The sequence below is a fragment of the Lolium rigidum genome, chromosome 1 (genome assembly GCF_022539505.1).
Source record: "Lolium rigidum isolate FL_2022 chromosome 1, APGP_CSIRO_Lrig_0.1, whole genome shotgun sequence".
Classification (NCBI taxonomy): domain Eukaryota; kingdom Viridiplantae; phylum Streptophyta; class Magnoliopsida; order Poales; family Poaceae; genus Lolium; species Lolium rigidum.
In genome coordinates this window covers 18,494,279-18,520,761 of record NC_061508.1, presented here as the reverse complement: position 1 = coordinate 18,520,761, position 26,483 = coordinate 18,494,279, and the positions used below count along the sequence as shown (strand labels likewise).

At 47.5% G+C, this 26,483-nt stretch overlaps 1 long non-coding RNA gene and 1 pseudogene across 1 annotated transcript; both read right to left on the bottom strand.

The window, feature by feature from the left end:
* Nucleotides 1-851: 851 nt before the first annotated feature.
* On the bottom strand, nucleotides 852-3,603 carry LOC124668371. Its single transcript, XR_006991661.1, has 3 exons — nucleotides 2,849-3,603; nucleotides 2,004-2,103; nucleotides 852-1,006 (listed from the first exon to the last, which is right to left on the bottom strand). It is a non-coding gene; the product is annotated as an uncharacterized LOC124668371 (long non-coding RNA).
* A 2,253-nt stretch (nucleotides 3,604-5,856) lies between these two features.
* LOC124704770 lies at nucleotides 5,857-25,972 on the bottom strand (annotated as a pseudogene).
* Nucleotides 25,973-26,483: the final 511 nt, after the last annotated feature.

The window sequence follows — 26,483 nt, the reverse complement described above, 5'->3', positions numbered from 1 at the left end:
CCGGGATCAAAAGTCAATTAGTTTTACGTGTTCCTACTTAGAGTAGTAATAAGGTGGTAACATATATCTTCCCAGAGAAAAGTAAAATTGGGTCATGGTGTTGGGTTCACCCATGCACCCAAACAGACAAAGGGAGAACAAGGTTCATCTGCGTGTCTGACTGACCACCTAAACAAACCAAATTTAACATATGTGTGTCTGATTTGGACGGCCTTGTTTGGTCCTTTTAAAGCGCCCCATGGCACGAAGGATTTTTTCCATCTGAGGTGCAAAGGAACGCTGCCCTCTAATAATTTCCACCGTCTATCCGTGGCCCAGACCGTCTCATGCATGGGTACATTACTAGATGGACCAAGCGCGCTCTGCCGCGCCGTTCTCCGGTACCAACGTTCAATTTGTGTGGCATGGTTGTTTTTTTTGTCAGCATGTATTCCATCCGTTTGGAAATAAGTGACCCAAATTTGTAGATACGATATATAAAGATGCAATTCATTTTGGCATTTACTTGTGGCCAAGCCACTAACAGCAATCATCGGAATAGCAGAACATTCGAGGTCGATGGTAGTCCAATCTTGCTCCTACAAACGTGAAATTAGGATAATCTTCACAAGAGGCAATATGAGAAATGATAGCCAACAGTGGCAAACAAAAACAATAGAGAACGGGTGTTCTTTTTTTACCATCCTCAATACCACTAGTAGAAAAAAGGCCTTCCATCCCGGTTCGTAAGCAACCGGGACTAAAGGGGGGGCCTTTAGTCGCGCATAATTAGTCCCGGTTGCGCAACCGGGATTAATGGCCCTTGCCAACCGGGACTAAAGCCCCTTTTTCTACTAGTGTACTCTCTCAAATCTCTAGTAGGCAGAACATATCCATCGACCTTCCAGCCTAGGAGATATTTTCTAATCAAGTTTGTGAGGAAACTATCCCACCAACTTTCTTGTTCATGCTCGAGGTATAGAAGAGAAAAGGGAAAGTTCTTGTCTAGAAAATAAAAGGGGAAGTTCTGCAACAAAGACGAACCAATAGTTGAAGACTAATTGTATTCAGAGAATTCTAAAAATTATAGTGATAGAAAAAGGAGGAAAATGCACTATTATGTACCTCAAATGTGTGACAATATGATATCACCAAAATAATATGCAAAAGAAAGAGTACATGACAAACAGGAAAAGGACTGGAAGTGGGCATGCTAATCTACGTCCTAACTACCCAGCAAATGTACTATCTAGTCTTTACCACTCAAACAAATAGAAAATTTAGTATGCTTAACCAACACTGCGCTCCATGCAGTCCCTTTCTACTGTTAGCTTATGAGCTCCTATATAGCCACGCCATATAATATTTTCACAACATTCCATCCCAGTTGCTTTATTTAACTTTCAGAAGTTACATACAAGAGAAACAGAAGAACCCCTTTTGACACGTGAGCACATTATGACCTCAGAAAATAAACCATGTGCAAAGCTCCTTATACACGAAAATAGCTATGACAACAATATGCAGGACACTAATCGTAGCAACAGCAACTACCTGAACAGACCATGACCATTAAAAGTAGAGCACCTACTCAGCTCATTGTGCAGTAAATACCTATGATAATGGAATGCAAGCCATCGGGCGTACTGTACTCTGAAGAGAACTGGCTTCTAAGAATAACTTCAGAAAATTCACTTTATTTTCCTGCGCTTAACTATCCTATCATGTGTACTGTACTTTTGGATAGTACCGGCATCTAAAAATGACTTCGGAAAAAAACAGTTTCATGTACTACTTTTTTATTGCAAAAACGATCATGCAGTACAACAAAGAATAGTACTACAACAAAGAATAGTTATTAGATATAAACCGCAAAATAAGAAGCACTCAACTTCTAGATCCCCATTTATTAATTTAGATGCATTTTCTTATTAGATGTAGTTCTTTCCTTGTGAGAAATCACACAAAGAAATTTTGCAAAGCAGAAAATGAAAAAAGAAATAATGGATTAGCATTGGACTAACCAAGGTAGGTATTAAACCACTTCATGATGTTGCAATCTTTTATGCATAGTCCATACTTCGTGCACGCTGTCTAGTTACTTGCCACCTTTCTTTCTTGTGCCTACAAATAATTACGGAGAGACTATGCTATAAAATCGGTGAAATAAAAATCGGATGCTATATATTTTGAAACAAATGTGCATTTTGCTCATCACAAACATATTTTTTGTTTAATATGGTAAGCTTTGTTGCAAACAACTTTTTTTTGGATTTCTTTCACAATATGGAAGCACAATAAGATGTACATCTAAACACTGAAATTTGACATCACTACAATCTACGCTAAGCCATTAAGACACTTATAGTCTCTGAAATATAATACACGCGGGGAAGGACTTTTCTCTCTAAGACACACTTAGGAAAAATAACAATGCAGCTTCTCCATGAGTCTCATATAAACTAAGATTTAAAATTATTTCTCCAACCCCTATACTCTATGGCACCTATGTCAGTATCAAGTAAGAAAGCGACCTTACATCCCAAAGCAATACTCTATGGCACCTATGTCAGTATCAAGGTAAGAAAGCAACCTTATATCCCAATGCATTGAAAAGTCTTTCCATCACAAAGAATGTTTCAAAACTAAATGACGAAGGTTCAAACCAAAGTTTAGTTATAAAGATTGTAGCTCGTGAAAGGACATTGAAATGGCTCCTTAAGAATTACAAAGTTGTAAATAAAAAATGGCCCCACAAAGAGCATCAAGATCAGAAGGTATTCAAAAATTAAGCGTCTAAATTTGTAGTTGGTTCGGTTGCATACACTTCAGTTTTCAAAGAAGACATAGAGCAAGATATTGCACATACTTTTGCCTGGCCTTTCTCTTGTGTTGCTGATCTCTGCCAATCCCACCAGCTCATGCACGGGGGAGGAGAAGGGCTCCCTTAGGATAAGGGTTCCCTTCTCCAATTCCTAGTGGGACTATCACAGGGTAGCATGGATTTTTGTAAGTGGGGAGGGGTCAACTGCATTTCAAACAAGACGGTCACCAATATATTGTTGCCCTCAAAGTGCGTCTCTCTCTGTCTCTTGGGAGCCTCCCTGGATGGCATCACCTCAACCTCTCCCGCAACTCGATGTGCGGTGCTTTGCCACCTTTGCAATACTGAACATCTTGAGCAACTTTTACATGACAGTTTTCGTACACCACATGGGAGGTAATGAACAATCTGGTTGGCGTCAACGCCAGCAACTCCAACTTCACTGGGAATATACCAACTCATATCTTCAACAGCTCTCCATCGTTTCTTATGCTTGAGCTCTGTTTCAACCATTTCAGTGCCAGCATCCCTCAAGGATTTGATATTTGCTTCATGCTGGAAGTGCTCAAGGTCGACCAGAACAACCTCAGTGGGGGACTCCCAGATGATATATTCAATGGTACTTCGCTCGAGTACCTCTCTTCTCTTAAAAATCATTTATACGAAGTACTTGATGGTGCACGCATAATCAGCCTCAGAAACCTGCCAAAATTGATCTTCGAGGGAATAGCTTCAATGGCAATATCTCATACTCCCTCCGTCCACAAATAAGTGTACTTCTAGCTTTTGTACTAAGTCAAATATTTTAAGTTTTGACCAACCGTGGAAAAAAAAAGTAGCAACATATATGATGAGATTTTGATATAATTTGAAACTACATTTCAAAACAAATCTTGGGATACTAAATTAGTGTCATAAATGCTGCTACTTTTCCCTATATATTTGGTCAAAGTTTAAAGAGTTTGACTAAACACAAAACCTAGATGTACACTTATTTGCGGACGGAGGGAGTAGTCTGTAGGTGAGCTCAAGAAATTGGAGGACCTCCACTTGGAGCATAACAATATGTCAGGGGAGCTTCCAGTAGTTCTCAGAAACCGCACGGATCTCATAATAATTGACCTCAGGAGCAACAATTTCAGTGGAAAACATACCAAGGTCGATGCCTACAACCTACCCAACCTAGAAACTTTAGACCTTCCGCACAACAACTTCATTGGCCCAATTCCAGAAAGTGTATACGCTTGCAGCAATCTCATTGCACTGTATATGCGGAAACCATGTAACGAATGCTTAAACCATACCATTTGAAATTGAGTGACTTTTGCAACATTATCTGCTTCTTGCTCTGATTAAATTGGTCCATAACAGAGGTTTTAATAGAAAGTAACACCAAGTTAGAATAGCAGTGGCATCATATATGTAGATAAAGAACCCAAATGAGAGCACTGTGTATAATAAACTGCAAAAACTGAAGCTCGTAAGCCAGCTAAAATCAGTCTATGTAAAAGTAACACATGTAAGCTGAAAACAACTTATAAACTACATTGTTAGTACTTGATGCATCAGCATCCGCATTTCTGGTTTACATAGCTACATGCTTAGTACTTCATGCTTTTATCTAGCTTGATAATGCTTTTGGGAGCCGACATCTCCATCTAATTCAAACATCAATTTGCACCGCTAAAATCTTTGCTGGTTGGTGTATTTTCATAGCTTCATCAAGTACATGAAAAAAATCGCTCAACTATGCATTTAGGTGCCCTATGTCATCTGAAGTAAAAATCAAAGGGTACCCAAGAAAAATATGATTGCAAAATGTGTATTCTGTGGGGAACAGGAAACCATTCAACACCTGTTTATTGATTGTCCGTTAGCTAAACTTTTATGGCGTTATGATCTTCCACCTCCTACCAATATTACCAATATGTTTGGTAATTGGCTTAAAGGAGTAGATAGAAAATCTAAGGCGTTTATCCGGATTGGGGTTTCTGCCTTATGTTGGTCTATTTGGAGGGTCAGAAATGATATAATCTTTAATAAAAAAGTCTCTTTTCATTTCTTGCAGGTTATTCACATGGTCTCCCATTGGGTCCAGCTTTGGGCTCTACTTTCCCCGGAGGGATTGCGGGATACCATGGCTTCTGGATGCACACGTCTCCTGATGGTCGCTCAGGATATCTTGTGCCAGGCTGGTTGGCGGCATACTAGAAGACTATGTTGAGCTGTAGTCGTAGTATGTCCTTTTTTCGATGGTTGATTCTTGTATCAGTCCTCGAGCATGTGTGATTTGTAAACAATACTTTTGGATCTTTCTTTTAATAGTAAATGGCCGTGTGCATCGTTATGATGCAGAAGCCGGGGTACATCCCCATTTCGAAAAAAACCCAAGAAAAATATGAAAAATTATGAGTATGACCAGAAGTAAGTACCACTAAATCTATACCCTCGGGTTGACTGAATAACATGACAACAAACTAACGGTAAAACTACTATTAAAAAATATAGTTCTAGAAAGGAATTTCTGTAGAGCAATTTCCAGGACGTAAGATTCTAAACATGTTAAAGTTTTCTTTTAGGTTCTCCACAAAAAGATCCTGTCATCGAGAACCATTGTGTATGAACTACAAATTTTTGGAATTGGTAATTTAAGCATCAAGAAAAAACAAAAGCTCCCATCTCAACCTCCCATCTCAACCTCTTCACTGCAATATCTAAATGATCTACTGCTAACAGATTACCTAACCTCCAAATCTCATACGGAGTATTTTGCAGGTTTGGACCTTGTCTTCCAATCAAATCAGAAATCTAATGGGGAAAACAAGGAAAAGCTATAGATGTGAATGGTTTAATGGAAAAAAAGAAGAAACCGCATATACATGGCCGAGGAGGAGGATCTCACCCGGAGCATAGGCCCTCTGCTCGGGCGGCCTGCGTGACGGCGATGGCCTCCAGGGTGGTGGAGTACTGGTCAGGATGTAGACGGACACGTCCGTGACATCCGTAGCGTCATTTGCTCAAGTCGCTTAAAATTATTCAGATGGCAGATGAGTTCACCTGTCCGTGGACTTCCGCTGGTTATACACGGACAGAGGCCGAGGTTCTTCCTGACGGCATCGATGACGGCCGTCCCGCCGGAGGTTCTGGCTGAACGCGCGCACGGCAGCCTTGAGGAGGTCCTTGCTGAGGCTGACCCCGAGGTGGCCGTCGGCGTCCTCACGGTGGACGGCGGCGGCGTGCGCGTCGTCGTAGGCGCCGATGTGCGCACGCACGAGGCAGCGCAGCTCCATCTTGGCCCGGGTCGTTGGTGAGCAGGGCGGCGGCGCCGCCACAGCGGAAGAGGCAGTTCGCCGAGCATCATGTACTTGTCGGTGCCGTTGTACTAGTTGGGGGCGCAGGACTCGGAGGTGACGACGAGCGCCATGGTGCGCGGGCGGGTGAGCATGACGCGGCGGGCGAGGTCGACGGATACGAGCCCCGCGCTGCAGCCCGTGCCGGAGAGGTTGTAGGCCATGACGTCCTCGCGCATCCCGAACCTGACGACCCTGGCGGCCAGCGAGGGGGCCGGTGAGAAGGAGCCGACATTGAGGACTAGCAGGTTGACGTCGCGTGGGGAGACGCCGGCCTTGGCGAGGACGACCCGGACGGCGTCGTCGAAGAAGGCGTCCATCTCGTCGAGCGCGTCGTAGTGGGTCGCGCACTCCTCGAGCGGGTCGTCGGAGGGCTTGTGGCAGGCGTAGTCGAGCAGGTAGCAGCGCTCGCGGCGGCGGCGAGCGAGAGCGTGTCAGGCCAGGTCGGCGTCGGCCATGGCGTGCGCGAGGAGGAGCACCGAGGCGAGGGGGCGCTCGGGTCAAAGGGGCATGGCGCCGACGAGCAGGGAATCCGGCGGCGGCCGGCGGCCAGGCGCTCGGCGGCGGCCGGCGGCCAGGCGTTCGCGCTCCTCAGCGACACAAAGGAGATCAGCGGCCTGGCAGTGGCGAACTCTGTTTACTCGATCTGTTTCGTTCGTAGCTCTTCCTATTTCTTGTTTTTGTTTAGCAGGAGAGGCGGGCCTGGCAGGCTCTGCGGACGGTGTCCGTAGAGTCCGTATCAAATACGCGGCCTCTCCGTATGACCGTTTAGCTATTTTGACGGACATGGACGAGCAATGCTACATCTACGGACGTATTCCTACAAAAAATTGTTACGGACAGCCACCTGTGGGTTAGCAGATCACAACGTGCTCCACAAATTAAGGACGAAAAAAAATCAGGACCAAACACAAGACACCACGTCAGCCCGTAAGATTATTTTGTAGGATGATTTCCGTAGGTGTAGGATTATTGGACATGGACAAAGAGGCTCCACGGACGTCCGTGTCCATTTGCATCCTGAAGTACTGGCCCTCGGCATCCTTGTCGCAAGGCCACGCCTCCCATCCGGGGATCTAGCAGCAGAACGACCTTGGACGACCTCGCCTACACCCTGGACCGATCAGGCCCGGCTCCATCAGCCCTCGCCTCCGCAACCTGGCGCATCAAATGTTTCCAGTCCTCCTCTAGACAGCGCCAGCAAATCCTCGCTGCGGTTGGTGACGGTGGTGGGGGTGTCTCGATGGTCGCTGCAACTCAGCGGGGGAGCAGAAGAGGCGGCGAAGGCACTCTATGGGGCGAACAGAAGAGGCGGCGAAGGCACTCTATGGGGCGAACAGAAGAGGCTGCAGCTACCTTATTTTGCTTTCTTTTGACGGGGCGAGCCTAATTCACACCCAAAGGGCGGTCGACAGAACCGACTTACAGAGACACCAACACGTACGCGTACCAAGGCAAAAGAAAAGCTCTACGGACTTGCCGACGTGCCCGTGGGTGGGGTCGGTGACAACGACCCGGCGATGAGCCAGAATCGTGCCCAACCCTGGGGAGATTAGTGCTCTTTAGGGATATAAAATATAAGAGCATTACCATTTTCTTAAAATAAAGTTCAACACAACAAAAAGATGAAAAAAAATTGCACAGTATGTACCCTTATATTGGCTGTACAACTTATGTAATAACCCACACATAATTTCATGAATAAGAGCAGTAAGGTTAGATGTGATCTTTAGAAAGTATTGGATCTAGTAATAGCTCGCAGAATATATATTAAAACCTAATATATCAGGAAAAATTGCAACTTATGCAATGATCTACAACGTGAATTAGAGCAGTAAGGTAGATGCATTCTTTATAAACTATTCGATGTAGCAATAGCAGACAAAACTTATATAGCACCCCTACTACTGCTTGGTGAACTGGAGCAATATACCCTTATCATGATAATACCCTAAACCGATGGATAAACATTGTCTTGGTAAACTGGAGCATTATTTCAAGGAAGAGAGACGCCTTCCTAAAATAAGTATTAGAGGAATGTATTACAAAAGTGGAATTGTGGCAGGACCAATACTTACACGTATCATATAAAAATACCGATGTAAATCACATTAAACCAAAATGTATTGCTTGTCTCTTCAAGCAACAGGTTAAATTCGTGTGCATGACCACCTTGGACAGTAAAAAAATCCTCTTGAATTAGTTATGTAAATGTAGGTTGAAATGCAAAGACAAAAGACTAAATAAAATGTTGAGCAAAAAAATATAGTGATGACCAAATTGAAAAGGTATGAAACCTGAGTTGTGGGTAAAATCATAACATCCACTTTCTCTCGAAGTGGTTCAGTAGATTTGAGATAAAACATACAATATGATATGCATAATAATACTTAAGGTAGGAAAACCTAGAAAGGAGTGGATATGGACAACAAAAGAGAAGGCTTGCCTTACTTTCTAATTAGGTGACATACATATTTGTTTTGCTACAGTTTTAAGTGTGTTTTTAGAAAAATAAACACCAAATATTTTCAGATTTAATATAGTAAGTGTCATGAACTTGTGATAGGTACTATCTTTACCATGGGGGACAAAGTATCAATATGTAATGATCAAATTCGGTATGCAGAGCAACATGAGAAATATTGTGCCTCCTTTCCAACACATTATAGTTGATACAGAAGCTTGACTTTGTTTTTCAGGGATATTGAAGCTCAATTGTAAGCAATAAAATTAACATCCATAAAGTCATTTTGCGCAATTTGTAGGGAGGTAATACTACAGAATAAACTACGAAAGCAAACATAAAACTCTTAGATAAATTAATCTTCAGTCGTTTATCCTTGCATGAGGCTGATAAACAATAAGAATAAGTTTTCAAAATTTATGTATATTATAATGAGGTGGCAACCAACTGTTGTGCTGAACTAAGAATGAGTCTGGGATATCTGAAAAACATATAAAAAACTAAAATTGGACGAAAAAAATGTAACTCTTAATCCTGTTGACTCACATGCTATTTCTTAAGGAGGTTTACAAAGATTAATTCTAATTATACTACTTTCTTTTGCTAACATTCAAAAAGAGTATTTCTAAACTATGCTAATTTCTTTTGTTGGTGTCTTTTTTACAGTAGCCGGCAATAGTGAGCAGAGCGGAAGTGTGGTCAAGCACGACAAACAGCAAGCCTAAGGGAGTAGACAGTAGAGTGGGGCGAGTAGGACATGCTTCAGGGTGAATCCTCATGTACACAATGGTGTGTGTGGGAGGAAAAATGAAGCACAATAGGCGGTAGATAGCAGACACAAACGTTCTTCTCATTTGACACGCGGAGCCCCTTACGACTCCCTCTGCCACTTTGTTGTACAATATAGTTTCTATATAAAGCATCAAGTAGTGTTTCCTACTCGTGCATATACTTAAGAGCAAAGGACACGATAAGAAAAGCTAGAACTTGTGCTGAATTTTTTTCCGGACAAAATTCAAGAACTGAATTATCAAGAACACATAAGAAAGGGTAATTTACAGCGGAACCAAATGGGTGGATTCCCTTTACATGCATAGCACTTCTCGTAGGACAGCAAGCGTGTAATCATTTCTCCCTTCTTGATTAGGAATCACAAAACCTAATTCTTAACTGTGTATGAAGTGCATATTCAGTATGCTTGTCTGCCCTATGCAAAATAACTTAGCAATTGGGATGGAACTTCTTGTAAGCTTCTAACATAGACAGAAGGGACGCTATGTGGCTCCAAATTTTTAACTCAAGAACAATGCATATGCCAGCCAAAAAATTCATAAATAAAATCCTTTAAACTGTTATCGCAAACCAAAGCAGGACGATTATTTTGCTTACTTGAAAAGCTAAAGATCTAAAACAATCTTTTCCTTATGGCAACCAATTCCCGGATAATACCCAAAAGACGGAAACTTAATCATGGTTACAGCCTAGTTTACCATCAATTTTTAGTCCTCAAAAATTTATCCTATAAATACACTGGGATTTAGTAGCAATTAGTAACTAATAGCAGCCACGTTAGTAAGGGCATTTCCTTTTTTACCCAACCACAAAATGTGCACTTAAGTCATGTGGAACACACATCACGAGACATATAAAAATTTGGTGAGAGAATGAGATAAAATTAATTATTCTCGTTACACTTCATTGGCACAAATGAACTTAAACCCTAGACAAATCAAATCATGCCAGTTTCCACGCAAAATCCATCCAAAATAATTGTACATATCCATCTATACAACCATTAATTGGCACCGTCTTCCTGCTTTCCCATGGTAATTACCAAAAGAAATAGCAAAGATGGGGATGGAGAGAAGGCATAGGAGACCATACCTCCGGCCACTGCAACCTGAAGTCAGAGCAGAACAGATCGGGGAGGCGACCAGCTGCAGCTCGGGGTGGTCGTCCAGTAGATTAGGTCGAGGACGGCCCGGGGCTTCAATAGGATAGGATGTGGCGCCTGCGACCTCCACCTCCACTAGTGGAGAAGAGGCCTTTGGTCCCAAGCAAATGTCCCAGTGCTGAACCAAACCGGGTCCAATGGGGGCATTGGTCCCGGTTCGTTTCTGCCCAGGACGACCCCACCCGCTGGCGCCTGTCCTGTAGTGGCCTTTGGACCCGGTTTGTATTACAAACCGGGACTAAAGGGTCCACCGCAGGGCGCCGCAGGCCGTGTCAGTCGTGGGGAACCCTTTAGTCTCGGTTTGTAATACAAACCGGGTCCAAGACCCCGCCTCTGGCTATATAACCTTGCCCCTGCCCAAGTGTGAGCCACACTTGGCCATTTTTTCACTATCTTCACAAGAGGGGTGTATTGCTCTCCTCTCTTCTTCACATGCACAAGAGGTGTTCGATGAAATGCTTAAGAGGATTTGCCACTTGAGTTTACACAAATCAAGCCACACTTAACTTGCTTTTTTCTTCTTCATCGAGGTTAACAACTTTATCCTTTTCATCTGCAATTGATAAAATGCATGTGTATATATACATCGTGATGTTACGTAATGGTTTTGATCAGCTTAATTATATCATGCGGATGAATCGGCAATGGATGTACATTGACCAGACGGTTTGACGAGTTCACTGCGGGCCTGGATAATTTTATGGCCGTGGCGGAGGCAAACAAACATGGTGGCTTCATGTATTGTCCATGTGTGGACTGCAAGAATACCGTAAATTACGCTCACTCGAGTCTCATTCACAGCCACCTTCGCGATCCGGTTTCATGCCCGAGTTACTATTGTTGGACCAAGCACGGAGAAAGAGGGGTTATGATGGAAGACAATGACGAAGAGGAAGAGGATGATGACGGTTATCCCAATTTCCACGAATACGATGATACTGCAGAAGGCAATGAAGACAATGAAGTAGAAGATCAAGAGGCACCGGATGAGCCTGCTGATGATGATCTTGGCCGGGCCATTCGCTGATGCAAGGAGAGAATGTGAAACTGAAAAGGAAAGGTTGGCCTTCGACAAGATGATAGAAGATCACAACAAATTGTTATACCCAACTTGCGAAGATGGCCATAAAAGCTAGGCGGCACTGCTGGAATTGTTGCAATGGAAGGCGAGAGAACGGTGTCATCGACTCAGGATTTGGAAAGTTGCTGACAATAATTAAGAGGAAGCTTCCAAGGGGTAACGAATTGCCCGCCAGTACGTACAAAGTGAAGAAGATTGTCTGCCCTCTAGGATTAGATGTGCAAAAGATACATGCATGCATTAATGACTGCATCCTCTACCGCGATGAGTACGAGAATTTGGATGCATGTCCGGTGTGCACTGCATTGCGGTATAAGATCAGACGAGATGACCCTGGTGATGTTGAGGGCGAGCGCCCCAGGAAGAGGGTTCCTGCCAAGGTTATGTGGTATGCTCCTACAATACCACGGCTGAAACGCTTGTTCAGAAATAAAGAGCATGCTAGGTTGTTGCGATGGCACAAAGAAGACCGTAAGAAAGACGTGATGTTCGAGGCACCCTGCTGATGGCTCCCAATGGAGAAAAATCGATAGAGAGTTCCCAAACTTTGCACGGGATGCAAGGAACTTACGGTTTGGTCTAAGTACGAGATGGCATGAATCCTTTTGGAGAGCAGAGCTGCAGCCATAGCACCTGGCTTGTGACTCTTTGTATATATAACCTTCCTCCTTGGTTGTGCATGAAGCGGAAGTTCATTATGATGCCGAGTGCTCATACAAGGCCCGAAGCAACCCGGGAACGACATTGATGTGTACCCGAAGCCATTAGTTGAAGAACTTCTACAGTCTGTGGTCTCTAGCGGGTGTACGTGTGTGGGACGAGCACAAGCGGGAGGAATTTGACCTAAGAGCGCTGCTTTTCCTAACCATCAATGACTGGCCTGCTCTTGGTAACATTTCGGGACAGTCAAACAAGGGATACAATGCATGCACGCACTTGTTTACATGAGCTCGAAGGTGATTATTTGGAAAAATGTAAGAAGGTCGTGTACACGGGGCATCGTCGATTTCTTAGGCTTACCCATCCCGTAAGAAAGAAAGGCAAGCATTACAACGGTGAGGCTGATCACCGGAGGAAGCCTCTCCATCGTGATGGTGTTGATATATTTGGTATGGTCAAGGATCTAGATGTAATATTTGGAAAGGGTCCTGGCGGATGGTCTGTTCCGAATGACGATGCCGGACACGCGCCCATGTTGAAGAAGAAATCTATATTTTGGGATCTACCCTATTGGGAAGTCTTAGAGGTCCGCTCTTCAATCGATGTGATGCACGTGACGAAGAATCTTTGCGTGAACCTGCTAGGCTTTACGGCGTGTACGGGAAGACAAAAGATACACCGAAGCACGGGAGGACCAGCAACGTAGGAAAGACCCCAAAAAGCTGCATGAGAGAGTTAAAGGACGTCATTACTCCGGCTACGCTCTTACAAAAGCGAGAGAAAGAAATATTTTTTGAATGTACGAGCGGTATCAAGGTCCCGTACGGCTTCTCCTCCAATATAAAGGGAATAATAAATATGGAGAAGAAAACATTCCAGAACACTGAAGTCTCATGACTGTCACGTGATAATGACACGGTTGCTTCGATTGCATTGAGGGGGCTTCTACTGGAAAATGTTCGACTGCCCATTGTGAAGCTATGTGCATTCCTCAATGCAATTTCTCAGAAGGTAATAAATCCAGAAATTCTACCGAGGTTGCAGAATGATGTGGTCCAATGTCTCGTTAGTTTTGAGCTGGTGTTCCCACCATCCTTCTTCAATATTATGACACATCTCCTCGTTCACCTGGTCGATGAGATTTGCATTCTCGGTCCTGTGTTTCTACACAATATGTTCCCCTTCGAGAGGTTCATGGGAGTCTTAAAGAAATATGTTCATAACCGTGCTAGGCCAGAAGGAAGCATCTCCAAGGGCTATGGAACAAGAGGGAGGTCATTGAATTACTGTGTTGACTTTATTCACGACCTTAAGCCGATTGGTGTTCCTGAATCGCGGCATGAAGGGAGACTAAGTGGAAAAGGCACGCTAGGAAGGAAATCAATGATATGTAGGGACGGGATTTCTTTGACTCAAGCACACTACACGGTTCTACAAAGTTCCACCTTGGTGGCTCCGTATATCGGTGACCACAAGAACTTTCTACGCTCACGGAACCCGGGCAGTCGAACGATTGGATTAGACGTGAACACATGTCGACTTTCGGCGGTTGGTTGCAAAAACATCTCCTGAATAACAAAGATATTGAAGATCAGTTGTACTTGCTGGCCCAGACACCGTCTTCGACTGTAGTGACTTTCCAAGGGTACGGGATAAATGGGAATACATTTTACACGATCGCCCAAGATAAAAAGAGCACCAACCAAAACAGTGGTGTCCGGTTTGATGCAATAATGAATGAAGGCCCAAATGACACATATTATGGTTACATAGAGGATATATGGGAACTTGACTATGGACCTTCTTTTAAGGTCCCTTTGTTTAGGTGCAAATGGGTCAACAAAACGAGGAGGCGGGGTTCGGGTAGACAAGTTGTATGGAATGACAACGGTGGATCTCAACAATCTTGGGTATAGAGACGAACCATTCGTCCTAGCCAAGGATGTGGCCCAGGTTTTCTATGTGAAGGATATGTCTACCAAACCAAGAAAAAGGAAACATAAGGAAACAAATACATCAAACGATGAGCCAAAGCGCCACATAGTTCTTTACGGAAAAAGAAACATCGTGGGAGTGGAGGACAAGACAGACATGTCGGAAGATTATAATCCAGTTTGATGAAATTCCACCCTTCAGAGTGAACATTGATCCAAGCATCAAGTTAAATGATGAAGATGCTCCATGGTTACGGCCGAAGAAGATTAATTAAATGATGAAGATGCTCCATCATCAAGTTAATTGAAGAATGTTCTCATGGCACAAATGAGTATCTCAACATGGCAATCAATTTCCCATTTATTTTTGTGTAATCATGTAACTGTATGTAAGATATTAAAAGTGGAGATGCGCCACGGGAGATTTCCCAACCCTTTCCCCAACAACTGTTAGATGAGATGTAGTCGTTCAGGGGCTTGCGGGAAAAATTCCAAGCGCGGTTTCGAAGATGCCGTAGGGCGTGTGTACCAACGACATCTTCGGCGCGCCACGAGATTCCCAACCCTTTCCCCAACCGTTAGATGAGATGTAGTCGTTTAGGGGCTTGCGGGAAAACTCCGAGAGCTTCGAAGATGTCGTAGGGCGTGTGCACCAACGACATCTTCGAGCTGCGCCACGGGAGATTTCCCAACCCTTCCCTTCATCCATGGGAATGAAACTCCGCTTGGCTTGTTGATCTGCTTGGCAAGGCGTATCGATGCTCCTTTTATAGGCACGTCACCTCTTCTACTTTGTCTTGTTCCTTCGACGGGCGTCGTGCGCTACATGCTTTATCTCATCGAGCGGTGCGTCCACCCATGCGTTCTTATCCTGCCGACATCTTTAGTCCCGGTTGTACCCACCAGCCGGGACTAAAGGTTACCCACACGTCCTTATCCCACCGACAGTTTTGTTAGATGACACAAAAAAGGATCTTTAGTCCCGGTTGTACCCACCAGCCGGGACTAAAGGTTATCCACGTCCTTATCCCAGCGAGTTTTGGGCGCCACTTGCGTTCCCGCCTATTTTTCTTCCCGCGCTTTCCACTTGCTTCCCGCCTCCGTCCTCCCGCCATTTTTTCACTATATATATGTTGGCTTGGCCTCCATTTACATATCACATCTAGACTCATATCTGCAAACCTCATCACCAGGTCACATGGCTTCCATCGTATCTCTAACCCTCCGGGAGGCGCTTTGCGCGTCGAACTACCCCTGCCCGCCGGGCTACCGCGTCCCTACCGGCTGGTTGCTGAGCGTCGGAGGCGTACCGGTCCCTCCTGTCCCTCTAGGTGTGGCGCGCGAGATGGCCATCACGAACCACTACTACTTCGAGCTCACGCCAGAGCAGCGGAGGAATCCCCGGTGGCATCCCGACTACGGCCCGACTTGGGAAAGCTTCTTCATCAATCGGCGTGAGAGGGCGCTCGCCGAGCACGAGGAGGGCGGCCCGCCTCCTTCGAACTTCAACGAGGCCGGCCGTCGGCTGTGGTGGCGCGACCGGACTCTCCGGGCGTCATGGCCCACCGTGGCCCCCGCCTGCGCTACCCTCGGTCCCGGCCCACGCGTGCTCTCCCGCCGAGGTTTGACTACCGCGATCCCGATGCCGGCGACGATGATGACGGCGACTACGACGACTACGGTGGCGAGTACTATAGGGCTAGGCACGAGTATGACTGAATGACTCGAACGGTCGAATTTGGCCATGTATCTTAATTAATTTTCGGTTGAGCTAGGCACAGTACATAGGGATAGCCAGTACTATCGGCCATGTATCTTATTAATTTTCGTTGAGCTAGGCACGAGCTAGGCTACAGTACTATCGGCCATGTATCTTAATTAATTTTCGGTTGAGCTCTGTACTTTAATTCCACATGTAATCCGGCGGAAAACTTTTCTCATCATCGGCGTACGCCACAACGACTTTATTGAAAATACAATTAAAATAGATAAACAACTAGTCTAGTCGATCTACTCGTCGTCGGAGGTTGTCTCGGTCCATATGTCGTCCCACCAAGGGTCGTTATCGACCCAAATTGTATTCGGGTTGTCGAGCTCGAACACGGCGACGGCCGACGGTGGCGCCTGTTGGACCTGCGTTGTGCCCGGAGGTCGGCGAAGAACGTGGCGGTGTTGTCGACGTCGTTGGGGAGCTGCGCCCTCCACGGCGCATCAACTCCTCGTCGTGCTCGGCGATTGCGATCCGGCGCTGCACCGGCGGTGGCGGCGACGGTCCTCGTCGTCGACGAGGCACGGCGTCGGCGCGAGGAACTCCGCCTCCTCTAGCGATTCGACGTCTGGGAAGTTCATGTCGCACCGTGGCCTCCGAAATCGCCATGCGGCCGCGTCGTAAGCGCGCTCCGCCAGCTCCGGGGTGTTGTACGTGCCGAGGGTGAGCCGGAAGCCACCGGCGCGCATCTCGGCGTAGAACCTACCGTTCGGACGCGCTCGGACGCCACGGAAGCCGGACGAGCCGCGACGGCGCGGCGGCATCCCGGCGACGAATGAACGGAGGCGACGGCGGCGTGTGGTTCCGCGCGCACGCGGCGCTTTATAGCACAGCGACGCGGCAAGTTTGGCGACAGGTGGCGCGGGGAAGCGGCGGGGCGTGGCACGTGGAAGCGGGATCTACACGTCGCACGGCAGTGGCAGCGGGGCGAGGCACGTGGAAGCGGCGGCGACACGTGGCACGGGGAAGGGACACGTGTGGCGGTGGTGGTGGTGGCCAGTACATGGCGGTGGCGGTGGTGGGCAGTACACGGCGGTGGCCCGTACATGGCGGTGACGGTGGTGGCCAGGCGGTGGCGGTGGCGGCGGTGGCCTGTACATGGCGGTGGCGGTGGTGGGCGGTACACGGCGGTGGCCCGTACATGGCGGTGACGGTGGTGGCCGGCGGTGGCGGTGGCGACGGTGGCCGTACACGGCGGTGGTGACGGTGGCCGACACGGCGGTGGCGACGGTGGCCTGTACATGGCGGTGGCGGTGGTGGGCAGTACACGGCGGTGGCCCGTACATGGCGGTGACGGTGGTGGCCAGGCGGTGGCGGTGGTGGGCAGTACACGGCGGTGGCCCGTACATGGCGGTGACGGTGGTGGCCAGGCGGTGGCGGTGGCGACGGTGGCCAGTACACGGCGGTGGCGACGGTGGCCTGTACATGCATGGCGGTGGCGGCGGTGGACACGTGTCGCAGTGCGGTGGCTTTTTTTCATTTGAAATAAGGCGGGAATGAAACTTTTTTAAAAAAGTGTCCTTTGGACCCGGTTTGTATTACAAACCGGGACTAAAGGCCGGCGGCGGTATATAGCCTGGTCCGGTTCGTCTACCGCGCGGAGATCAATCCCGACGGAGCACGAACGAGACCAAGGAGTACGCCGTCCCGTCTCGCGCGGAGACTCCGCGGAGCGCGACCGCCGCCGCCGCGCGCCGCGCGCCGCACGCCACACCGCCGCCGCCGCCGCACGCACGCCGCCTCCTCCTCGGCCGCGCGCACGCGCGCAGCCGCCGCGCGCCGTCTCCGCCGCCTCCTCTCCGCCGGCAACCGCCGCCGTGTCTCCACCGCGCGCAACCGCCGCCGTCTCCGCCGCCTCCTCTCCGCCGGCAACCGCCGCCGTCGCCGCCTCCTCGTCGACCGCGCCTCCTCCTCCGGTAAGAGCCGCCGCCCCACCGGCCACTTCTCCTTTTTTTTTCTTTTTTAGTCTTTTTTTAGATTAGTTTGTTAAGTTAGAAAAATTAGATTAGTTTGTTAAGTTAGAAAAATTAGTTAAAACAATAGTTAGAAAATTAATTAGTAAAATTAGTTAGTAAAATATTTAGTTAGTGTGTTAGTGAAAAATAGTTAGAACTTTAGTTAAAACAATAGTTAGAAAATTAGTTAGTGTGTTAGTGTAAAATAGTTAGCGCGCAAAAACGCCGGCGCCCCCCAAATAGAGATGTACGCCGATGCCCCCTTACGCGGTAGTGCCGGCGCTCTTGCCGGCGCCCCCCAAATAGAGGATGTACGCCGGCGCCCCCTTGCACGCGCGGGAGTGTCGCGGCGCTGCTGTCGCCGGCGCCCCCCAAATAGAGGATGTTGTGCCGGCGCCCCCTTACGTGGTGTGCTGACGCTCTTGCCGGCGCCCCCAAATAGAAGATGTTGTGCCGGTGCCCCCTTACGCGGTAGTGCCGGCGCCCCTGCCGGCGCCCCCAGAATAGAGTATGTAGTGCCGGCGCCCCCCAAATGGTAGTGCCGGCGCCGACTAACATATAGTGAAGTTATTTTTTAATTTATGTTAACGTTGGTACATATATATATGATTTGTTTTCGTAGCTACGATGCCGCGATAGCCGCCGCGCCGTGGTCTGACTCTTCTAGAGGAGATGGAGCAGATGGGGGAGGTCCGGGACTGGGCTCCGCCGGGGTGGCACTGGGAGGTCTTAGCTTCCGGGTCGCACACCTTGGTGCGGAATCCGGGTCCCGTTGTCGACCCGGATATTCTTTGGTGGAGGTCTTATGGGCCACGGTCGTTTCAGAGGGGCCGGCCCCGCCGGAGGAGGTAGCTCAGCGCATTGAAGCGGAGGACCAGCACGTTCGCCGTTACATGTACGCGTTAGACAACATGTATAGGACCGGATGGAGCGTTATGCGGGGATCTCATGTTAGCTATGCTCCCGTTGTTGTTCCGTGGCTTTGGGGGTACACCCAGCGCGGCTCGGGACCCGGTCGGCGCCCTCTAGGACCCGGTCTGCGCGGTTGAGTGGTTGTAGTAGTGATTGATATGTATTAGGGTTAAATAAACATGAACCCGATCTATGTATGCATGTAAGCTGCACTATACTGCTTTCAGCACTATATTATCGATCCTTAGTTAAGAACTACATATGTAACTCCATTTTCAGTTTTACGCATTATCCTTAATTTGATCATATGATGGTTCCTATGTATAGCTTGCGGGTCGTTGTAGAAAGCATGGACGAGAGATGAAATTCAAGAAAATTTCATGGAGGAACTCATAGCAAACGGTACTCTGGATGATCGCGACGACGACGTTATTCCGGATGATGGCGGTGACGATGTCACCGCAACTTATTTGAATGACTCCGGTGAGGGAGCGGAGAATATTGAGGAAGAAGATCCTAGTGGCGCCGGTGAGGAACAAGATCATCATGATGGCTCCCGAACTGTAGTTATCACCGAGGTATATAAATTAATTAAGCCGCTGTTGATCGACTAGATGCATTAACTAATTAAATTGTACTGACTATGAATTATTTCTTTTTTAGCCCTCCGGATCGAGCACTTCTTCTGTAAAGTCGAGGAAGCGAGGCCCGGCCAAAAAGTTGGATGACGGTGTTAGGCACGACATCACCCACATCGAAAAGGATGGTAAACCGATTGCTCCGGAGAAAGGTGCAAAGGCATTTATAGCTCAATGCGGAGTGCTTGTTAGGGACCACGTCCCGATCACCGTTCGAGAATGGCACAAGCCGAAGGGACTAGTGCTTGTCTGCAGAGGAAGAAGCTCAAGGTCTTTATATCGATGACGTAGCCAAAAACAGCATTATGAACAAGCTCATGTCACATTTCAACATAGTACCCGAAGAGGGGGGTGACGCTGAAAAGGCCAAGATGGAGCAGGCCCTCCACGAGTTTGGCAAGAAGAAGATGGCCGAACTATTCAAGCACCACAAGAAAAGATTGCGCCGCCTGACATAGGCATCCCAAATGGGCCTGCCGAAGATAGTACCCGGGGTTTACTGAAGGCCCACTACCTGAAGAATAAGAAGATTCGAGAGTCCAAGATATGTTAAGGAAAGTTAGAGTTGTAATAGGAAGTGCTATTTGTAATCGGCGGGATGAGTTAGAAACCGTTCGGACTCGAACTTGTACAAACGAAACCTCGGCTCCACCTCCTATATAAAGGGAGTCGAGGACGAAGAGATATCGAATCATTGTTCACAAACCTAGTTTTCATAATCGTCGAGTACTTTTCGGCTGAAACCTTCGAGATCTACTTGCCCTCTACTTCTAACTAAACCCTAGCCTATAACCCGTAGGCATTGACAAGTTGATACCTTGTCACCGCCTTATCAAGATAAAGAAGACTCCGGACAGTGAGAAGGTAAAAAATCACTGGGACGAATTCGTGAAGTACAGCACGGAGTCAGAAGAATTTAAGAGAAGGTCGGAAATAAATAAGGCAAATGCTGCGTTGAAGCTATATCACCAAATTCTGGGTCCGGTGGATACGGGGCTAACCGTCCTAAGTGGCAGGCAGCTGAGGCGGAACCGACCGATAAAGGGATCAGATTAGGGACACACGGTTGGATCGAACGGTGCAAGGAGTGGTTCTACGGGATTGGGGGAACGTTGGATCCAGAAACGAGGAAGTGCATCTATAAGAAAGCTCATCCGAAGGTTCCCATTGATGCCCTGGAAAGAGCACATAGGGACGTGGAGGCGGGGTTGTTCCAGCCCGAAAGAGAGAACGATGAGCTGACACGCGCCCTTGGGAACAAAGAACACGCCGGACGAACACGAGGCACAAAAGGCTCCGTTCCGTGGAAGTATGGCTTTCCTGCGGAAAGGAAGAGATTTCCTGATAAAAGCCATGAGAGGAGGAAGGCAAGGGAAACGGACCGCCTGGCTAACTTAGAGGAGGGTATGAGCACCATGAAAGCCCAATTAACCATGGTAACCCAAGTACTTACATCTCAGATGGCTCGGGGGCAGGCTGTAGATCCTGCATTGCTCAATGCCCTCGCCCCGCTGCAATCTCAACCACACCGGAAAAGCAGCGTGGCTTCCTCTCGGCGGGTGGATAATGATGATGATGATGACCAGGTGGTCGAGCCTCCTCGCTACCCCCGTGGATGATCTCACCGAGAGCCGTCCTTGTGAGCTGCATGTTAAAGTTTTCAACCTATCCTTCAAGGCGGCGGTCGACATCCTCTTACCTACAAGGTCTTACCATTGCCGTCCGGTCCAAGAGGACTTTCTTTGTTGTGATGGTGGATGAAGTGTTGAGAGATTATGAGGGGTTGGTGCTTGAGCACCACTGCAGGTGAAGATGGGGAAATCAAAGAAGCTGGGAGAAGCCCGTAGAACCACCGTGCAATGGCGGAAGGAGAACATTGTGTTTCCAGGTGAGAAGCCAACAAGCGAGGCCACCTCCGCCTCCACCGCCACCTGTGCAGTATCCTCCGCGTGATGATTCTCCTCTGCGCGATGATGATTCCCCTATCCATGACCAGTCTCCTCCGCGTGAAAATACTCTGCCGCCTCCTCCTCCTCATCAGGAGACTCCGCCGCCTCCACCTAAGCAAAAGAGGAAGCGGTCCGCGGCACCTCCTACAGCTCCGAAGAGATCATGAACTCCAATGAGGGCACAGACTCCAGAGTTGTTACCACATGAGCAGACTGAAGAGCAAAAGGCGTTTCTTGCGCCGAGGAAGATGTTTATTCCACCGCAGACAGTGAAGCACTTTGCCGAGATGAGAATGAAGAGACCTGAGCTGAGAGCTGATTATGACCGCTCTCTTGGACAGTCCTCTAGAGCGAGCAAAGAAGCAAAAAAAGTCGCCCAGCTTGGACAGCAGGACATTCAGGCCGTACCCCACTTCATCGTGGAGCCCTATCATGATCCGGAGACGGCATCGATGATCGAACGGGCGGCTAGAGCTCGGGGAGCATCGGTTGAGTACGAAGATTACTATCCAACGGCTCAAGTGGTAAACAAGTATAGATATGGATCTGATCTCGTCAAACCCGGCGAGCTCGCGCGTCTAGGGACTCGGATGCGAAGGTTGCATGAATGGTACCGAAAGCCTTGTCGAAGAGGTGATGCCTACCTCACGGTGTATCTTAGAGATGAGCATTACTTCCGGGGAAAGACGAGATAAACCTTGAGTTAGAAGAAGCTGTTTCGGTTATTCAATCAAGACGCCCTCGACAAAGCTGTCATCGGTTGCTACTGCTCTGTAAGTGATTTATTTGTGTAATTAAGTTTGTAGCTCATTCATTTGCACTAACAATTATCCTCATTATATTCTTTGTGTACGCTATACATTTAATTATGCGAGAATGAAGAAGTCTGGAATACAAAAGAGGCAAGCTCCTACCGCTGGGGTTCATAGACCCAAACACGGTTCATGAAGTTACGGTTCGAAACTTCGCCAAGGACACGAGAGGACAATATCGTAATGTTTTTAGAGAAGCAAGCGAGACAAAGAGGATATATTCTTTCCCTACAACTTCAAGTGAGTGTTATATATAACATACATTATGCTTGTGCACCTTCCACTTTATTCTCGTAATCATTGAGCTACGCTTGTGCAGATTCCACTTTATTCTCCTAACCATTGATCTTCACCTTGGAGTCGTAAAAGTCATGGACTCGAAACGTAAAGAATATGCGGAATGGGCGGACATGGCTGCCATCCTCCAGAGGTAGTTTCAATCAATTTCCTATTGGCATCTTCATCTGCTCTAATTCGAAGATATCATCAACTAATCAATTACTCATTTACTCATTATTTTTTGTCGGGCAGGGCTTGGAAACGGTTCATCAATACTGTTCCGGGTAAATGGAAACCGGAGCTTACATTTGAAGATTACCCTGTAAGTAGTACTATATATATAGCTATGTCCGTGAAACTTTATATATGATATTTACTTTCAATACGATGCTTGATTATTAGTTTGATCGAACTATTTTTTCGTAAAGTGTATGAGGAAGGAACAAGGGAATAACTTATGTGGATACTACGTCTGCACCTTCATGCGTGACATGGCCTGTCCCAAGGGTGGGGATGCCCAAATACACCACACTCGTGTACGATAACAAAATTTCACAATTAATCTTAATTAGTACCATCTATTGTATTGAGTTCCATTCATATATTGATCTCCTTTTTTAAATATAGATGACACGCCTGCGGGACACTCTCATAACAGAGGATCAAATAAAAGCAATTCAAGAGGAAATCGCGGGATTCTTTATTACCGAGGCCCTTACCCCAGGTGGAGAGCACTATCGGCAGATCGTGACGGCGGAGGATATTCATCGAGGAGATGTTGTATTGTAAATATGCATGCATTACGTGTACTGTGTTGACTATGTCATGTACTGTTGACGATGTCTATATATATTCATGACGATTTTTTGTGGTTTCTTGAATGATATATATGCATTGCTGAAACTCTGCCGCGGCAGAGAAATGCCCTGTTTCTCTGCCGCGGCAGAGAAACGCTGGTACAGCCTAAATCTGTGCGGCGGCAGAGAAATAGCAATTCTCTGCCGCGGCAGAGAAACCTAGGCCCGGTTCGTACCACGAACCGGGACCAAAGGCCTTCCACCGCGAGCTCCCTGGCCGCACCACGTGTCGAGGCCTTTAGGCCCGGTTAATCTTTGAACCGGGACTAAAGGGTACCCCCTTTAGTCCCGCCTAATTGGTCCCGGTTCGGGAACCGGGACTGAAGGCCCAAATGGACCGGGCCTATTGCCCCTTTTTCTACTAGTGCTCCATGCCCACGCTGCTGATCTCGCCGACTGGGGGAGTGGGGGTTGAGGGAGGAGATGCCGACCTCTCTCTAGCGTGGGGGTAGCCGGTCTTGGGGGGATGCGTGGGGGAGGGGAGGAGTGAGGACGGGCAAGGTGGACTGGTGGAGGACCTAGGCGGCGGCGAGATCGGTGCGGTGGTGACCGAGCCAACCTCCTGCATCCGTGCAGGTTTTCTTCAGCCAACCAAAGGCCCACCGGTCAACAACCACCTCATCCAATTGCTATCTCCCCTGCATGTAGGGCCCACGACGAAAGCGACCTGCCGATCACTCCCATGCGCCCGCAACCCTGGGAGCTTACAGCTCTTAGGGCATGAGCTATGGTGGCATACATAACTAGTTGCTCCATGTAAAAAATTGTCAGAAGTAACATGATGAATTTTATCTCTCCAATGGAAGCTATAACTTTAGTTAGAAAAAGGAGTAAAGAGACCCCACATATATGACACTATGTATCTTTTTCTCTCTCCAAAAAGCATGCTTTTAGGCTTAAGATCCCACTTCCTGAAGAGGAGGCTGCATCCTTATCCGAACCTACTTTGGACCACCCGAACCTAGCTAGAGGTGTGAAGCAGCACCTCTAGGGCAGTGCATTGGGCATGCCCTTAGGAGATACACGGAAATCCTTTTAGGACCGTAACAAATTGCTTGCACATAGTCTCACTGCAGCAGCCAGTGTAGAAGCCCACCCTCGCAAACGGTTGATGTATGTCCAAATCTGTATAATTTTGTTGCGGCGCTTAATTTAACAATTTAACTTGCACATCTATTTTCTGCTCCCAGCCGAGTGTAGAAATTAAGCGAGGCTGCCTCCTAGTATTTCATCCATGCATGTTGCATCTTAGCCCTCCTCCTGCATGCCACATATCACCGACACATCTTCCTTAACTGTGCTACATAAAGCCTCGTGAAGCCACCCTATTGGCACACCCCACCTCTGTGCTAGATACTATACATAGTTGTAAATGGATGCATCAAGAAGAACGCTTGCCTCTCTTGCATCTAGCAGCGCCCGCCGATGCAGCTTCACCATGTTGAGTAGGCCCCTCCGATGATGTTGGAGGAAGAAGTATCTCTGGGTAGGGAGGATGAGAGGTCCCTCCCACCGACGAAACACCAAGCCAGATCCTCCCCCTCGTACTCCGGCTGGTCCTCCTCCGGCCACAAATGCGAAAGGAATTTGGAGGACGAGGAGGAGGCGGCGACTGCAACGGAGGAAGACGAGTTGCTGAAGCTTGAATGATGTGAGGTGGCTGAGTGGGAGTCCGCGGAGGAAGAGTACGAGATGTTCGAGGAGCAGGAGGTATTGCTAGTGTTCTTGACGTACAAACATGAGTAAGATAGAGAGCACACAGAGATGGCTGGCAATGTCGCCGCTGCCAATGCAAATGTCATCTACATCTCCGACGATGACGAGGAGATTTATATAGGACCTATAAATATTACTAGTTAACTTTTTAGATGTCCTTTTGTTATCTATTAGTTTTAAAATTTATATATATTGAAAAGATCGTTTAGGAAGAAAATCGTTGATTTTAACATCTCCCATGCTTCCGTATAAGAACTACGGTAACACAGACAATGTTCGGATGAAAATCGCACACGAGTTTTTACGAAGAAACCATATGAGGTGTTAAATATATCACACGGTTTAGTTATGTGTCACAAACTTATATTCTCTAAAAAAATCGTTTGTTAGTAGTTTGGTCGTGGAATATTCTCGTGAGTTCCCAGTTTTCGTTCGAAATGCAAAATCAGAATCTTTGCACAATTTACATATTCTCCTATAAAATATGTCACTCACACTTCCCGCCAGCAGCATCCCCACATCTGCAGCATGCTTCCCTGCGAATCCATCCCAGGTTACATCCACCACGAGCCGTCTGATGTGGACGGGGAGCATTCGTCGCAGCACAATGCTAGGGGAAGCATCATCGCCCTCACGAGGTCCAACTCGAAGGAGGAGCACACTCCAGAGCAGGAGGAGCATGCTGCAGAGGGGGCAGGAGCTGGATATGATGCATGATGAGGACTTGGAGGAGCGTGTGGTGCTGGAGGAGTCCATCGCGTCGGCGCGACGTGAGAAGAAGTTGAGAGTTGTATGGGGAAGACTGCTTAGAGACTCTCGGCGAGGATCGGCTATCTGCATGGCTGCGTGCTAAGAAGAAAAGTAAGAAGGCCAACCCTGCAATGGGTGTTCCGCAGTTTTCCGCCGACGAGCTTGTAGAGCTCTGGTTGACCGCGGTGGCAAGGCGTAGGAACCTTGGGAAGCTAGGGATATAGGCGGGTTGATAGGCTCTAGCATCCATTTTGCCGAGGATGCTGAGGCATCAGGCTCCAGAGAGGGCGTAGCCCTCGACGATGCAGTGGTAACACAGACACTAGCAAAGGCGTTGTCTTCATCGATGTTTCCTTTGGTTAGGAGCATGTCGTTTAGTATAGTTATTTACAGTTTTGTTAGGCCTATATATATGTATGAAATGTGAAGTTAGCGCCAGTCATTTTGTAACAGGAAAAGCAACCATGATTGATTGACGCCCTTTCTACCGATGCCCAAATATTAGTAACAGACTTTTGTAGAAGGAAGAGCAATCATGTTTTATTGGTTCCCTTCCGCTCTAAGCCTAAATATATTACCAATAGTTCTTCAAGATGAACTA